This window comes from Myotis yumanensis, unplaced genomic scaffold (genome assembly GCF_028538775.1).
Source record: "Myotis yumanensis isolate MYYU_CA2020_CCGP unplaced genomic scaffold, mMyoYum1.0.hap1 SCAF_3, whole genome shotgun sequence".
NCBI classification, from domain to species: Eukaryota; Metazoa; Chordata; class Mammalia; order Chiroptera; family Vespertilionidae; genus Myotis; species Myotis yumanensis.
Window position 1 is genome coordinate 94732960 of NW_027223754.1, and position 5974 is coordinate 94738933.

Sequence of the window (5974 nt, forward strand, 5' to 3'; positions counted from 1 at the left end):
AGACCCAGTGATTCTTATATCAATTTTACCTCAAATATAGGTCTCAAATACATTCCCTCACCTTCACCTTGACCATTACTAAAATGCTACACTTCAGATCGTCATTGTCTCTTGTCTTCACTGTAATAACAACATCCCAATTAATTTTTCTACCTCCAGTTTGTTTATTACCTTAGATAACAACAATTATTTCTTTGTACTAAACACATAAAATATATGTTAAATAAAACATTGGTTTTCCAGGGGAAAATTTACTATAATTTTTGATTACTGTAATTTTAAATACGTATATAAATATTAGGCAACATTGTCTTTAGGGTGATGAGGAAGGCACTATTACTTTGTGCTTTGTCTGTTGTATTCATTGCCTTTTAAATAAGAAATGGTGGGATTTCAGTCAAGTTGGCAGAGTAGATGTAAGTTGCACTCACCTACTCTCATGATCACATCAAAATTACAACTAAATTATAGAATAATCAAACTGTATAATCACCTGAAGACTATGTGAACAGAAGTCCTATAACTAAGGATATAAAGAATAAGCCACATGGAGACTAATAGGAGGAGTGGAGACGTGGAAGCAGGCTGGACCCACACCCATATGTGGTGGTTCAAAATTGGGAGGGATATTGCAGCTGCAGAGTTTCCACTTGAGGAGCGAGGGGTGTAAACCCCACATCAAGCTCCTCAGCTAAAAACACCAGTGATGGAAAGAGAAGCCCAGATAACATCTGGCTGTTAAAATCAGTGGCTCAATAAGGACTCCACCTCTCTGGGTGAGACAAAGGCTGCTGGAAACCCAGATGTCCTCTTAAAAAGCTAGCACACAAACTTTCATTTTCAGGCTCTGGGCTGTGGCAAAGGAACTATGGCTCAGGATGGGGAGGGGGTCACCAGAAGCATATAGGAAGAGACTGAGTTGTATGGCTTTGTGACAAGGGATTGAGGAACAACCACCAATGTCTCTATGTTCAGTGGTACCCCCACATGGCCAAATCTGAATCTATATTATCCTGGTGAACTCCACTAGCTCTACCCTGATGATTCCCTGAGACCACTCCCTACCCAATTTCCACATGGCTCAAGGCTGTCTCAGCACCAACTAGCTTGGGCCCACACTACAGTCTTTATTAATAAACTTTTCGAAGAATTCTAGTCAAGCTCTAGAGATGACAGAGAGAAACTGAATTATGTAGCTTCAGGACAAGGGCCATCTTCCCACAGGAGTTATAACAGGAGCTACTATTCCTTTTATGAGCCTTCACCCCACATGGCCAAATCTTAATCTGCATTAGCCTGGTGAATTCTACTAGCTCCAATCTGCTGACTTCCTGAGACCCCTCTTTATGGAAAAGGTCTGCAGGCCCCAGGCAGGTGGAAGCTGTTCTCAGTGTACCTGAGACTTTTGCTGAGTAGCCTCCAGCTCACCACAAGCATTGAACCTGAATCTGTATTAACCTGGTGAATATCAGCCTCCCTACACTATTGATTGCTCAAGACCCTGTTTCACACAACTCATGTATGAGCCAAGACTCTTTTAGTAGACGAGCTTAACAAGGAGCTGGCAGGTTATGGCAGCTCTCAGGGTGCATGGGCCTTTTACTTACCTACCCAGGGCATGGTACTAATGGTAGCCAGCTTCTGTTTGCAGCTTGGCCCCTCCAGAGGCAGTTATCAAGTGTAGATAAATTTGTTGCTCATAACAGGTAGCTCTCAGATGGTAAAGACAGTGAATGACATTGACCTGCACTGGAGTCCCTCCCAAGGGACCCCATAATCAACACACCAGGTGGCTGGATTCAGACCACAATAGACCATCACCAGACTGGCTCACCAAGTGGCCCACCCTAAGAGAGATCTTGGCAAACACTAGGCTCCACTTCATGGTATCAGCCTCTGCACAGCAGCTCATTTGCTATGGTTGTGACCAATACTCACAGCCATCTACTAACCTGAGGGTCAATCCTACCCACTAATGTGCTAACAGCAATCAATGCTCAACTACAACAGTAAGGTATACACAACGAATACAAAGGGCACTCCTGGAGCATCTGGCTCAGGTGATTAAGAATATTGCACCAAGGGGACCCAGAGGACATCTATTACATAAGGCTACCCTGCCAAACAGGGAGATGTAGCAGATCTTCCTAATACAGATAAATACACAGAGAGGTAGCCAAAATGGAGAGACAAGGAAAGTTTTTCCCAAATGAAAGAAGAGGAAAAGATCTTGAGAAAAAGAATTCAATGAAATGGAGGCAAGCAAACTACTGGATTCAGAGTTCAAAACACTGGTTATAACGATGCTTAAGAAATTTAGGCAAAGAATAGGTGACATCAGTGAGTACTTCAGACAAAGGAAAGTAGGCATAGAGGATATAGAGACATAGAACCCTCTCCCCCCCAAAAGTAAGAAATTAAGAATGTAATAACTGAAATGAAGGCACATTAGAAAGAATCAACAGTAGATTAAATGAAGCAGAGGATAGAATCCATGATTTGGAAAAAGAGGTAGCAGAAAACACCCAATCAGAACAGGAAAAAAAAAATCCAAAGCAATGAGAGAATTTTGAATGGACTCTGGAACAAAATCAAGTGGAATAACACTCACATCATAGGAGTACCAGAAGGAGAAGACAGAGAGCAAGGGATTGAGAGCTTATTTAAAAAAATAATGACTTAAAAACTTCCCTAACCTTGTGAAGAAAAAAACACACAAGTCCAGGCAGTGAAGAGAGTTCAAAGCAAGATAAACCCAAAGAGGCCCCCACCAAGACACATTATAATTAAAATGCTAATGGTTAAAGACAAAAACGAATCCTAAAAGCAGCAAGGGAAAAATAGTCACTTACAAGGGAGCTCCCATAAGAATTTCAACTGATATCTCAACAAAAGCTTTGCAGACCAGAAAGGATTGGCACAAAATATTCAAAATGATGAAAAGCAAAAAACCACAAGCCAGACTATTCTAACCATCAAGGCTTTTCTTTAAATTGAAGAAAAGATAAATACCTTCCCAGACAAGAAAAAGATTAAGGAGTTTATCAGCACCAAACTAGCATTACAAGAAATATTAAAAGGACTTTTTTAAGGGGAAAAAAATAGGTGGGGGAGGAAAAGTAAATATCCTATCTAATAAAAGAGTGATATGCAAATTGACCATCACTCCAACACACAATATGGCCACCCCATGTGGTCAAAGATGGCTGCCTCCATGTGAACACAAGATGGCCTCCACAAGATGGCCAGCAGGGGAGGGCAGTTGTGAGCAATCAGGCCAGCAGGGGAGGGGAGTTGGGAGGGACCAGGCCTGAAAGGGAGGGCAATTGGGGGTGATCAGGCCAGCAGGGGAGGGCAGTTTGGGGGGGACGAGGCCTTCAGGGGAGGGCAGTTGGGGGGGACCAGGCCAGCAGGGGAGGGCAGTTGGGGGGGAGACCCAGGCCAGCAGGGGAGGGCAGTTTGGGGGGGACGAGGCCTTTAGGGGAGGGCAGTTGGGGGGGACCAGGCCAGCAGGGGAGGGCAGTTGGGGGGGAGACCCAGGCCAGCAGGGGAGGGCAGTTAGGGGTGACCAGGCTGGCAGGGGAGTGGTTAGGGGGTGATCAAGCTGGCAGGCAGAAGCAGTTAGGGGTAATCAGGCAGGCAGGTAGGCGAGTGGTCCTGGATTGTGAGAGGGATGTCCAACTGCCCCTTTGAGGGGTCCCAGTTTGGAAAGGGTGCAGGCTGGGCTGAAGGACACACACTCTTCGCCCCCCCTCCCGCCCCCCCTCCCCCTCATGCATGAATTTCATGAACTGGGCCTCTAGTAAATAATGAAATGTCAATAAATGCATACCTATCAATAATCATTTTAAATGAAAATGGATTAAATGATTAAGTCAAAAGACATAGGGTAGCTGAATGGATAAGAAAACAAGACCCATGTATATGCTGTCTACAAGACACTCACTTTGGATCAAAAGACACACACAGACCGAAAATAAAGAAATGGAACAAGCCCTAACAGGTTTGGCTCAGTGAATGGAGCGTCGGCCTACGGACTAAAGGGTCCCAGGTTCAATTCCGATCAAGAGCATGTACCTTGGTTGCAGGCACATCCCCGGTGGGGGGTGTGCAGGAGGCAGCTGATCAATGTTTCTCTCTTATGGATGTTTCTAACTCTCTATCCCTCTCCCTTCCTCTCTGTAAAAAATCAATAAAATATATTTTTTTAAAAAGAAATGGAACAAGATATTTTATGAAAATTGAAACAAACTAACCAACCAAAAGCTAGGTAGCAATCAGACAAAATTGCAAAACAAAAGCCATATTAAGAAACAAAGAGGACATTAGATCAGGATAACAGGACCAATCCAACAAGAGAATATAATCATTGTAAACAACTAAGTGCCCTAAATGGAAGCAACTAAATATGTAAAGCAAATACTGATGGACGATAAGGGAAAGATAGATAGTAATGCAGTCATAGTAGGGGATTTTACCACTCCAAGACATCAATGGATAGCTTTTCCAGACACACACAAAAAATTAACAAGAAAATGTGGCCTTAAATGACACATTACATCACTTCTCAGCCTTTTGGCTAAGATCAAGTGTAGTATCTGTTCTTATCAGTGTAATATCTGATATGTCCTCTATCTAAGAACAATATATTAAATGAATTTTTTGAGCAGGGAGATGGAATAGAAGCTTGCTCCATTCACTCCATGCATCAACCCAGTATTGCAGTACCTCTGGGAATGGTGAATCAAAAAAAAAAAAAAAAAAAAAAGACACATTAAGCCAGACATTTTTAGAGCATTTCACCCCAAAGAAGCAGAATATACATTCTTCTCAACTGCACATAAAACATTTTTCAGGATAGACAACATGTAAGGACACAAACAAGTGTCAATAAATTAAGAAGATTGAAATGACAAGACCACAGTGATTTTAAACTAGAAATCAATTACAAGGGAAAATTAAAAAAACACAGAGACTAAATAACACATTTCTAAACATGAAGGGGTTAACAAGATCAAGAAAGAAATCAGCCAACACCGGTTTGGCTCAGTGGATGGAGCATCGGCCTGCAGACTGAAAGGTCCCAGGTTCGATTCCAGTCAAGGGCATGTACCTTGGTTGGGGGGAACATCCCCAGTGGGAGGTGTGCAGGAGGCAGCTGGTTGATGTTTCTCTCTCATCTATGTTTCTGACTCTCTCTCTCTCTCCTTTCCTCTCTGTAAAAAATCAATAAAAATATATATAAAAAAAGATTTAAAAAATAAAAATAAAAAAAATTTTAAAAAAGAAAGAAATCAAAAGTTACTGGGAGACAAATGAAAATGAAAATACAACAACCCAAAATCTATGAAACACAGTGAAAGCAATTCAAAGAGAGAAATTATTAGCAATATAACCTCAAGACACAAGAAAAGCCTCAAATAAAGAACCTAACCTTACACCTAAAGGAACTAGAAGAACAATAAAAAACAAAGCCTAAATTGACTGGAAGGAAGGAAATAAAGATCAGAAAGAAAATAAAACAGTCTTAAAAAAATTAATGAAACCAAGATCTGGGTCTTTGAAAAGATAAAGATTCACCAACCTTTAATCAGACTTCTCAAGAAATCTGCTTCTTTGAGAAGATTCAACAATGTTTAACCAGATTTATCAGAGAGAGAGAGAGAGAGAGAGGATTAAAATAAATAAAATCACTGAGCCACACCAGCTGGGCTCAGTAAAAAAATGACAATGAGGTATCAACTCACACTTCTCAGAATAGGTACCATCAACAAATGACTAGGACTGGTGAGGATGTGGTGAAAAGGGAACCCTAGTACACTGCTGGTGGGAATGCAGACTGATGCAGCTATTATGGAAAACAGTATTGAGTTTCCTCAAAAAATTAAATATGGAACTTCCATTTCACCCAGTAATCCCACTTCTAGGGACATATCCTAAGAAACCCAAAACACCAGTCAGAAAGAATATTTGC

General features: G+C 41.5%; 1 non-coding gene across 1 annotated transcript; it reads left to right on the forward strand.

Moving 5' to 3' along the window:
* The first annotated feature begins 4559 nt into the window (after positions 1-4559).
* Positions 4560-4750, forward strand: LOC139007951 (U2 spliceosomal RNA). Its single transcript, XR_011471074.1, has one exon. It is a non-coding gene; the product is annotated as a U2 spliceosomal RNA (small nuclear RNA).
* Positions 4751-5974: the final 1224 nt, after the last annotated feature.